Below are 12,016 nucleotides of genomic sequence, written 5' to 3' on the forward strand. Positions count from 1 at the left end.
CTCTACCTTCAGAGAAGGGCTCCTGGCCAATACTTTCTGCTCTCTGGCAGTACAGAAATAAGGGTATGTCTACACTACAATGTTAGTTCGAACTAACGGACGTTAGTTCGAACTAACATTCATAGCCGCTACACTAGCGCTCCGCTAGTTCGAATTTGAATCGAACTAGCGGAGCGCTTAGTTCGAACTAGGAAAACCTCATTTTACGAGGATTAAGCCTAGTTCGAACTAGCTAGTTCGAATTAAGGGGTGTGTAGCCCCTTAATTCGAACTAGTGGGAGGCTAGCCCTCCCCAGGTTTCCCTGGTGGCCACTCTGGCCAACACCAGGGAAACTCTATGCCCCCCTCCCTGCCCCGGACCCCTTAAATGGGCACGGGCTGGCTACGGTGCCCGTGCCAGGTGCAAGCCTGCCAGCACCCAGCCAGCAGACCCTGCACCTGGCACGGCACAGAGCCACCCACCCGATGTCCCCCAGCCCACCCACTCTTCCCGGGACCAGGCTGGCGGCTCCCGGGAGCTTGCCCTGGACCGCAAGAGGCGGGCACCTTCCTGGGCTAGTGCGGACATCGTGGACCTCATCCACGATCTCCACACTAGGCACAGGAAAGTGGCCGTCTAGGGCAGGAGAGCTGCCAGCCTGGCCACCCAGGAGCAGGTGTGCATGAAAATCAAGGGGGTCCACTGAGACCCCCGACCCTGAGCCCTGAGCTTACAATGGCCATCCTGGGTCAGACCAAAGGTCCATCTAGCCCAATAGCCTGTCTGCCGACAGCGGCCAACCCCAGGGACCCTGGAAGGGATGGACCGAAGACAGTGACCAAGCCATTTGTCTCGTGCCATCCCTCTCCAGCCTTCCACAAACTTTGGGCAGGGACACCACTCCTACCCCCTGGCTAAGACTACTCCATGGACCCAACCTCCATGACTTGATCTCACTTCCCTTTCAACTCTGTTCTAGTTGTAGCCTTCACAGCCTCCTGCAGCAAGGAGTTCCACAGGTTAACTATTTGCTTTGTCAAGAACAACTTTCTCTTACTAGTTTCAAGCCTGCTACCCATTCCTTTCCTTTGGTGTACTCTAGTCCTTCTTTATGGGAACTCATGAAGAACTTTTATGAATGCACCCTCTCCACCCAACCCCTGCTTTTAGAGACCTCTATCCTGTCCCCCCTCCGTCTCCTCTTTTCTAAGCTGAACAGTCCCAGTCTCTGTAGCCTCTCTTCATCTGGGACCTGTTCCCAACCCCTGATCATGTTAGTTGCCCTCCCCTCTCCCAGCCTTTCTCTTCCCCTCTCCCACCTCCTTTTCCCAGTCTCCCCCAGTTTTGTTCAATAAAGACAGAGTCAGTGTTGGAAGAAACGTTATCTTTATTTTGTACATCAATAAGAAGGGGGGCTAGGGAAGGGTAAGTGGAAGGAGGTGAGGGAGGAATGGGGTACGAGCCCCCGATGGGGAGGACTGGGGTGGCTCTGCGGGCTTCTGGGGGTGGAAGCTCTCCTGCAGCCCCCCGATTGCCCCCTCTCCCCAGATGGCAGCCTGCGGCAAGTGCAGCCGGGCTGATGGCCGAGTGGTGTGATGTGCCCAGTGTGGGTACTCCAGGCAATCCAAGCCAGGACTGGTTTTCAAGCGGAGCACCCCTTAGAACTGTCTGTCCGGGGTGGGGGTCGGGACCCTTTAAGCGCAGCCCTCGGCTGGTCTGAAACAGCATCTCCACGCTCTAAGTCCTCATCTGATGCCCTGCCGGCACTGCTTCCGGCCATCCTTAAGCCCTGTTCAGAGTCCACTCAATGTGGACTTGCTAGTTCGAATTAGCAAAACGCTAATTCGAACTAGTTTTTAGTTCTAGACGCGTTAGTTCGAATTAGCTTAGTTCGAATTAACTAATTCGAACTAACTTAGTTTGAATTAGCGCTGTAGTGTAGACATACCCTCAGGTAGTACAGAAATAAGAATGGCCATACTGCAACCCCCTAAAATAAATTTGTGATTCTCCTGCAATTCCCTTTTAATTCAGGACTCCCAATTTGAGAAATTCTGGTTTCCCCCTGTGAAATCTGTATCGTGCAGGATAAAAGCATAAAAAAGACCGGATTTCACATGGAGAGCCCAGAATTCATGGCCTATGATGCATTTTTCATGGCCCTAAATTTGGTTGATCCTATTCAAGGAGGACCAAAGAAGCTGAGGTCCCTGATTATGCTGCAGCAGAAATATATCTGCGCTTGACTCCCTTTGCAGCCATGAAGAGCTACATGCCCTCCCCCAAACATCCCACACAGATTCCCAGCCTGGTACGGCTTTCACTTCAGACCTAGAAATATGTTCCATAATGGAAGCTGGACTTGCACACCATTGTGAGAGCCTAATTTGAGAGAATGCTGCTCAATGTCATGTCCTTTTTAAGAAATGTAAATCTATATATTTAATAAAAATTTAGTCTTACAAATACAATTACCTTTTATTTGTGTCCCACATTTGGTGGTTATAGTGGAAATGCATATGTAGTGGCACATTTGCAGTCTACACTTGACGTTCAGACAGCAGTCATTACAAGGGTCATTCAAGGTTGTAAGTAAACAATGCCTGGCTAAATGCATGCAACATATTACTGGGACTCAGTGTCCAACTGCTGCTTCAAAGCCTCTCTGATTTGAATAACTCTCTGTTGCCTTACTGCTCAAAATCAGCTGCTAGGTAATCTACCTCAGTGGTCTACCCTGGGGAACTTTTCCCTCTTGGCAACTTAAATGTTATGCCAAGCACAGCAGGCTGCTATTAATATGGGGATGTTTTCCTCATTGAGGTCTAACCTGTATAAAGGCAGCAGGAACTATTTAATCTACCAAATGTACATTCTACAGTCATTCTGCATCTGCTGAGCCTGTTGCTGAAATATTCCTTGCTCCTGTCAAGGTTTAATGGCATAATGATTCCTGAATCACAGGATTAAGAGGAAGACTATGTCTACCAGGATCACTATGGGCACTTCCATGTTTCTGTTTAAAATCTTCTGGTCTGGAAAGAAAGTCCCTTCATGAGGCTTCCTATCCAGGTTAGTGTTTCTGAAAATGCACATGCCCTGCATCTTCCCTAATTAAACAAACCTTATGGGACCACAGGAAACGTGGACACACCTATAAGTGGATGTCCGGCTAACTAAAATTATGTCAGCTCACAGATGTTGCTGTAGCAGAGAGCACCAGACTAGAAATGTTTAACCTGTATTATTACTGCTTGAAACTATTCAGACAAGTAACTCTGGAGATCACAGTTAACATCTATTCTGAAATGTATATGTAAAAATGGCACCATCTTATTTAACATAACACTGGTAAGTGTTGAAGCAGTAGTCAAACAAAATTTAGTGTTTTACCACTTTTTATTCCTGCTAGCCTTGCAGACCCAACACACCAAATATGGGGTAAGCTGGATTCTTCTCCTTTTGGTGCATTATAGACTGTATTATTTACTAAGTTCTAATCAGTGATACCTGTATAAGGGTAAATGATGTCATCCATGTAAAACATGGTGAACCAATTTCTGTAACATCTGTTAGCTGTCAATAACGTTTTAGATGCAATGCAGTCATTGAAAACAATTGGACATGTAAAATTAATACATTTGGCATTATGAGAATCAACAAACAGCAAAATCTACAATACCACTTTATACACAATTTTCACAGTAGAGCCACACTTTAAATTGCAAGATTAAACAGTAAACCAAATAGGGTGCAGGGTGCAATTACAGATTTGCTCTCCATACCTCACACATCAGCCAGCAAAAAAAAAAAAAAAAAAAATAGAACTAGTCTGAGAAAATGTTCATGTGTGAAATGCAAGAAGTAGTAATCTATTAGTTTGTCATTCTGCAAACATAGGAGCTGTGTAATTTTTTCATCCTGAATATTTAAATCTCACTAAACAGGTTAGGAAATGTAGCTGGTAAAAAATTGTGTCTTTCTATATATGTTCTGACCTAGTCAGAGTCCAAAGAGTGTAATGACAACTCATAGGTACCTTAACATAGATTCTTTAAGAATGAGCTAGATGCAGGACACATTGAATTTCACCCATAGATGTGCTCATTGGAACATATAATTCAAAGACCTGAACATTCACAGAGAAAAAGGGAATGCAGAGAAAACAGATTTGAAGTAGCGTGCTGATCAGAAGGTTGATTTTTCTGGGAATGAGAAAATTAGCTTTGAAATATTTGTAATAAGTGTTTAGGCTTCACATGGCCACCACTGTTTATAATGAATTATCCTAACCCACAAAATTGTATAGAGTGTTAATGTCTAAACTGTAAAATATTAAATATTTATTGAAGAATGGCTGTTATTTTGCAAATCTATAATGAAACAAACTTTAAGGTCTTCCTTCAGCACAGAAAATTGTTTACGTTTCATATTTTCATATTATCACATTTTTAGCTGTGTTATGTTGACCCTGTAAACAGTTTCTTAACAATGTGTGATGTACGTGTTCTCTGGTCAACTTTCAGTCTAAGAGGTTTGAAAATTGTTTCAGAATAGTACTTCCCACCCCCACTTAATTCATAAATTCAAACATCCCTTTCTCCTATGGTTCTAATTGTCTTCTGCTCTTCTGCCAGCAGAGTGGTAGCTGCCATAGGGTGGATCATTCATAGAGCTGTAGAGGGGAGGACTGAGTCATGTTGAGTGACATTATTCCCTCCTGAGAAAGCTCTCCCATGGAGATTCAATTGTACAAAGCTGTAGAGTAAAAGAATCCTGGGATGAGGTTTACCTGGGTGGTCGACAAATACCTTTGATGTCGGCAGGGGAGCGTCCAGACTATCGCGCTGAGCCGACAAACAGCTGATCAGCTGTTTGTTGGCTCAGCGCGGCAGCCATGGAAATTTAAATGAAGCGGCGATTATTTAAATCGCCGCTTCATTTTACTATGTCGGGTAGCCTAATCTACATGCCTCTGTCGCCAGAGGCATGTAGTCTAGACGTACCCCAGGACACCTGTGCTGTTTCCTCTTTCCTCTTCTTTCAAAAGAACTCATTCTTCCTCATCCACACATGCCTTTTTCTGAAAGAGCTCTTTTGGGAAAAGGCTTCTTCCTTGTAGAAAGAGGTTTACCAATGTCTGAAAAACCACTCTGTTCTTTAAATTTTTTTTTTTACAAAAGTACACAATTGCAGTGTGGACATAAGTGAACTTTTTTTGGAAAAACTGACATTTTTCTGAAAAAAACTCTGCAGTGTAGACATACCCTCAAATTGTGGTGCCCAGCACTGGACATAGTGATATAGTTGAGATGAAATCAGTGCCATGTAGAGCAGGACAGTTACCTCCCATTAGATACCGCACTCCCGTTAATATAGCCAGAATAATATTAGCCCTTTTTGTAACTACATCACATTGTTGGCTCACTTGTGATCTACTACAACCCCCCAATCTTTTTCAGCAGTATTAACATCTAGCCACTTATTCCTTATTTTATATTTGTACATTTGATTTTTACTCCTTCAGTATATTTCTTTGCAGTTGTCTTTAATTTATTTCATCTTGTTGATTTCAGATCCATTACCCAATATATCAGATTTATTAAAATTGACAACAATAAACTTGCCTTAAAATATACTGATTTTTAAATGTCTAAAATGTTTCACTATTTGTTTTAACAATTTCTTTTGCATTAACTTATGTGGCAGTCACCTATTACTTATGTATTTATAATAGCACCTATTACAAACACTAAACACTAATATTTAGCTCTCACAATATTTAAAGTTACTCTCTTATCTTTAGTGTTTCCACTCTAACTATAGGGAATGCCACAGACACCAAGGGATAGTTAAATATCAGTATCAATGAATTCACTTCTATTTATTTTTTCCTTTTTTTGCTAAAAGAAGCTATAGGGGTTTCTTTTTATGTCATTCTTTTAATTGCTTCAATAACTTTCTTTCCCTAACCAACTCTCTAGCGTCACTTACCATGGAGGACAGATTGTGAATCCTTTTTTTATTTTTTACCTGCCCTGAGACTCCTAGGTACTCATAAACAGAGTCAGCATGCAAAGAACATGGTCTGAGCTGTGCAATATCACTACACATCTCACTTCAGTCCTGGCCTGGGAAGGACAAGCCTGAAATTTTATAGCGGAATACACAACAAATTCTTCTGATTGTTTCTGTCATGTGATTAGATTTCTTTATGTTTATAGGATGTGTTCCTCCATGCACTTCTTTTGATTACAGACACTCATACTGTCTCACAATCTTCATGTCCCTCACAAAAATATAAGCAACCATAATTCTGAAAAAGGCAATAAGTTCTTATTTCACAATGCCAGACAAAAAGCAAAATTTTATTGGAGACAATTTATTTTCAGAAGTCTGATCTGTAATATCTTCAGTTGGTAACAATATAACTTTTTGGTAATCTTTGCTTTTTCAGTAAACAGTTCAAAGGTAGTTGTGCACAAATAGTATAACTTTTTGTATTTATGTCTGAAATTCAACCTGAAAATAAAACTCTGAATAAAGTCAAAGGACACCTTGTACTTTGCTGTCCTTGAAGGGTTTTTATAGCACTCTTGTAGCTGTTTCAGATGTTAGCAATGAAAGAATTCCCGAGAAGAAGCTCTCTCTCTCTCTCTCTGTCCCTCTCTTTTAAGAATCTTATACATTTTTTAGCAAAGAATGAGAACAGAAATGTCCTTAGAGGGAAAATCCAGCAAAATTGGAGGGTGGTAAGGATGCCAATTTTTTAAAGCTAGGATAGAGATGCTGAATGTTAGAATAAGTTTTCTTCGTGAATCAATCACATATTGTTCCTTTAATTTGGGGTGTCAAGACAACCCAAAAATAAATGCCACTACAAATACAAAGTCAGTATGTAGCACACTCTGCAATTTACTTTCATAAGGGCAGACATTCGGAACAGGCTTAATTATTTAGAGAAAATTCAAATACCTTTGAATATAATGGTGGGAGACCAATTAGTATGTACCATGTTCACCTCTTGTATACTACAGATCCGTGAAACAATTTGGATAAAATAAGAACTGGTCTAAATCTCTGAAAAGATCTTGAATTATTTTTTCTTGCCTGCCTAATACTCCTCACTCGCCCCCATCATTACTGAGAATGTGTGCAGGCCCATCTACAGACTGGTTCTGCTTAGGATCAGAAATACCAAAATACTTTTTAAAAGGAAGTGGTAATACTAGCTCTACTTCAAGCAAATAATGGCAGAAATCTTCTAATAAAGCCTGTTCTCCAAAGTTCCATTTGTCTGACTTCTGGAAAAAGAAGAATGAACTTATAAAAATATCTGAACCAAATCCAGAGCGAGGCGGACCACCCTGCGGAGCAGCACCCGGTTGATGGCCTTTACCACCTACATAGAGACACAGCAAAGCGCAAATCACTGGGATGCCCAGGTGGCTGGGAGTGTTCGTGCCCTGGCAGTGCCCCGCGCCCCACTCCCGGAAGCAGCCCCCCCAGGCGGTGTGTAGTATGGCCGGGACAGCCCGACCCCTCCGGTGCGGGGCACTTTTGCCTCCTCCCCCCCCTTCTTTTCCCTGGGGCAGCCCATCCCCTCCTTGCAGCTCCCCTCCCCCCCGGCCCAGTGGCCAGCGAGTGCCGTACCTGCATGAGCACCACTCTGACGGTGGATCTCCCCACGCCGAACTGGTTCCCGACAGATCGGTAGCTGTCCGGCATGGAGAGCTTCCAGAGGGCGATGGCCACAAGCTTCTGGAGGGGGATGGCGGGCCTCATGCGAGTGTCCCTTCTGCGCAGAGCAGGGGCGAGCCACTCGCACAGCTCGAGGAAGGTGTCCCTCTTCATCCTGAAGTTCTGGGTCCACTGCCTGTCTCCCCAACGCTCCAGGACGATGTGGTCCCACCAGTGCTGGTGTCCAGATGCCAGATGCGGCAGGGCACGCCGACATCCGGGCGCCGCCGCAGCTCCTCCATGTCCCCCAGGGAGGCCAGGCAGAGAGGTAGCGGGCTGACGTGCACCAGGTGGTGCCAGGCAGCCTCCAGCCATTGCTGGCAGGCTTGCAGAAGCAAGTCCACAAACTGCACCAGAAACTGCAGGGCGAGCTCTGGCTCCATGTTGCCACCAGCGGCGGCGTCCCCGAAGGGAAGCACCGACACAGATGGGCGCAGAGAAAAACGCTTTGCTGTCCCTCGGCGAGGTAGGCAAGCAAGCGGAAAAGCTGAGAACCGGCTGTCCAGGGAGGGTCCCTTTAAGCACGAGCCTCAGATAGCCTCAGACAGCAGCCACACAAAGCAACTACTGACCTGATGCCCTGCCAGAACCAGTTTCAGCCACCCTTAAGTGCGCCCCAGTGTCCAATCAGTGTGGATGCACTAGTTCAAATTAGCAAAACACTAATTCAAACTAGTTTTTAAGTCAAGTTGTGCTAATTCGAATTAGCTTAGTTCAAATTAACTAATTTGAACTAAATTAGTTTGAATTAGCGCTGTAGTGTAGACATACCCTGAGTGTCAGATGCTGCTTACTGGAGAGAGTACTAATGGGTTTCTCTCCTCTTTCTCCACCTAGCTGGTTCTCATGCACAAGATCAGTCTTCTCTATATCACCACACTTAAACGGGGGTGGATGCTGTTTCAATTATTTTGAAATCATGGCACCAGTGTGTCTACACTACTGTTATTTTGAAATAACTATTTCAGAATTAGTGTTACCAGAGGAAAAGCAGGAGTAGAGATTTCAAATTCCACAGCCCGCTCTTTTGAAATAATGGGCTTCGTAATCTGGACACTCACTTATAAATTCGACATTGGAGGGAAGGAGTTATTTTGAAATAAAGTCTTAGTGTTGACCAGGGCAGATAGGGGAGATGGACAGCTCAGGAAAGTTTAGCCAAAGTTTATATCTGGGAGAGAACTGAATGGATAGAGTAAATGGCATAAACCTGATGTGTGAAACCTTCTGAACAAGAGCTCTACTTTATTCTGTGTTCATTTCCAGTGTCTGTGAATAACAAGATAATCATGACAGCCCCCCTAAACTCTTTCAGGGAACTCATCCCCAATACCACAGGATAGACAGGAGGGAGCTCATCAGACTTGCTGATAGAATCATAGAATCATGATGACCTCAGGAGGTCATCAAGTCCAGCCCCCTGCCCGAGGCAGGACCAATCCCAAATAAATCAACCCAGCCAGGGCTTTGTCAAGCTAAGATTTAAAAAACTCTAAGGATGGAGATTCCACCACCTCCCTAGGTAATCCATTCCAGTACTTCACCACCCTCATAGTGAAATAGTTTTTCCTAGTATCCAACCTAGGCCTCCCCCTCTATAACTTGAGATCATTGCTCCTCATTCTGTCATCTATCACTATTGTGAACAGCCTTTCTCCATCCTCTTGGGAACCTCCCTTCGGAAAGTTGAAGGCTGCTATCAAATCCCCCCTTACTCTTCTCTTCTGCAGACTAAACAAACCGAAATTCCTCAGTCCCTCCTCATAGGTCACATGCTCCATCCCCCTAATCATTTTGGTTGCTCTCTGCTGGACTCTCTCCAACCCTTCAACATCCCTTCTATAGTGGAGGGCCCAGAACTAGACACAATATTCCAGATGTGGCCTCAACAGAGCCGAATAAAGGGGAATAATCACTTCTCTAGATCTCCTGGAAATGCTCCTCCTAATGCACCCTAATATGCCATTAGCCTTCTTGGCTACAAGGGCACACTGTTGACCCCTATCCAGCTTCTCATCCACTGTAATCCCCAGGTTCTTTTCTGCAGAAACGCTACTTAACCAGTCAATCCCCAGGATGTAACAACGCTTGGGATTCTTCCGTCCCAAGTGCAGGACTCTACATTTGTTCTTGTTGTACCTCATCTGATTTCTTTTGGCCCAATCCTCTAATCTGTCTAGGTCACTCTGGACCCTATCCCTACCTCTCCCCCTATGTTAGTGACATCTGCAAACTTGCTGAGGGTTCAATCCATCCCCTCATTCTGGTCATTGATTTTGAAGGGAAAATGGCAAACCTAGGTCTTCTGAAGACTGTTTTATTACTTATTGTATCTGTGTTTTGCTGATCTTTAGAACACTGTTAATACAGTAAATGATCAATATTTTAAAGTTCTATGTAGGTAGCGGGCACTAGTTGTATGGTTCCAATCATTATTTTTTTCATTTATTCCAAAATTTGGAAGCTACCTTGGTGCCTTTTGATAATTTTGCAGAAATTGTAAAACTTTGGATGTTAAATTAATTAGTCTAACTGGTATTTCAGATAACATCAATATTAAATAGGAAACAATACCAATTTAAAAATTTACAGGACAAAATAATTAAATTTCCCCAAATATGGCATGCCAACATATAGACAGTGGTGAATTTCTGAAGGTATTCCATGGCCCTGTGCAGAACAGGAGCTCATGTACCTTTAACACCTGTTTCTTGTCCTTGCCCATTTCTCTACAGAAGTAGAAAACTAATGTCCATAAGCCTAATTGCGAGGGAAGTCTTATGAAAACAGAAGTCATAAACACCAGATTCCAATACTCCATGCTTAATAAATACAATTATATTTTTTTCTAATGGGACAGTCCTATCATTGGCTGTCCTTATTATGCAAGCAGGCTAAATACCTTGCAAAAGATATTACCAACATGAAAAAATATATAAAATCTATGAGTACACTGGCATCTATTGGATAGCTAGCAGACTTCTTCACTTTGCAGAAAGAGAAACATTTATCTTCACTTCATGCTTCTTCAGCCAACTTAAGAATGCTTGAGGCAAGTTTCTTCAATGTGCATCTTTTTCTCCCCTCTTGAGTTGCTCTCTATTGTGCCTTAAATGCTCTCATGCTGCAACTCAAAGTTATTTTAGTAGAAAAGGCAAAACCACTTGAAACATTAAAGGGTACCAGTAGGAAAGATTTGTATGCAATTGTACATTGTAGTAATAGCCCCTCAGCTCCTCAGCGAATTTCTGGCTTATTTTTGTCACTAACAAATAGAGGTAGACTGTCATTGAACCCCAGCTGGGCCATTGCTAAGGATGGGCAAGCAGAGTGGCCACTCTGGCCACTAACTTCCATAGGTTTTCCCTTGTATTTGTTTCTCTTCTCTAATGAGCCTGCTGTGCTACTGTTGTTAATTGTTTTGAGGCTCAGCCCCTCAAGCTACTGATTTTTCTTCTCCCTGACTGAGAGAATGCTAAGAGCTTCTCTTGAAATCCTGTTTCTTTTCCTGGCACTACTGAATCTCATAGAATAATCTTTAAATTTCTAAGGAACTCCACTCTCTTCTAACACAAGAAGCTATTATGTGTTGAGATGCAGCAGGTTACATAGGAAACACACAAACAGTGTGCTCCCTTAGAAACATTTGTTCTTTATTATTTTGTTGTTCTATTAATCAGTATGAAAATAAAGGCCACGCACTAAAAATATCTGATTAATTCTATGTCTATGATAAAATAAGTGTTCTTGACTAAAAAGATACAATTGTAACAGAACAAAAAAGTATAAAAAGAACAAGTGTTAGAATGACCTCTTGAATAGAAAGAATATAATGGCTGCATAGATAAAATGTAATTTCATACAGGTACTGCCCTATTGCAACCCAGGTCCCTGCCAGGTTTTTAAAAAGCTCCCTGGCAGCTTAGTTTGAAAATGTACCAAACATAAGCAACAGGGAGGGTATCTTCTCATGAAAGTGTTTCTCTGGATTCAAAAGAAGAGTTAAAATACAATAGATAAAAGATACAGAATGTACCTTCACTATGTTATTATACTAACATAGTGAAGGTACATGCGTTAAAGCCCTAAAGATTTGATTGTAGCAACAAAATATTACTTCTTGAAATATTTCCAAACATTTTCATGTGTAAATCTCTTTTACTAGCTCCTCTACTAAAAGAAACTGTTTAGAGAACTAGAAATACATTCCTTTAAAACTTGGGTGTTAAATGTTGGATGTACTCATTCAAAATGTCTACGCTTGCCATAATTGCAGAATTGGGCACTAGATAAATT

Source organism: Pelodiscus sinensis, chromosome 4, assembly GCF_052426305.1.
Source record: "Pelodiscus sinensis isolate ZL-2025 chromosome 4, ASM5242630v1, whole genome shotgun sequence".
NCBI lineage: Eukaryota > Metazoa > Chordata > Testudines > Trionychidae > Pelodiscus > Pelodiscus sinensis.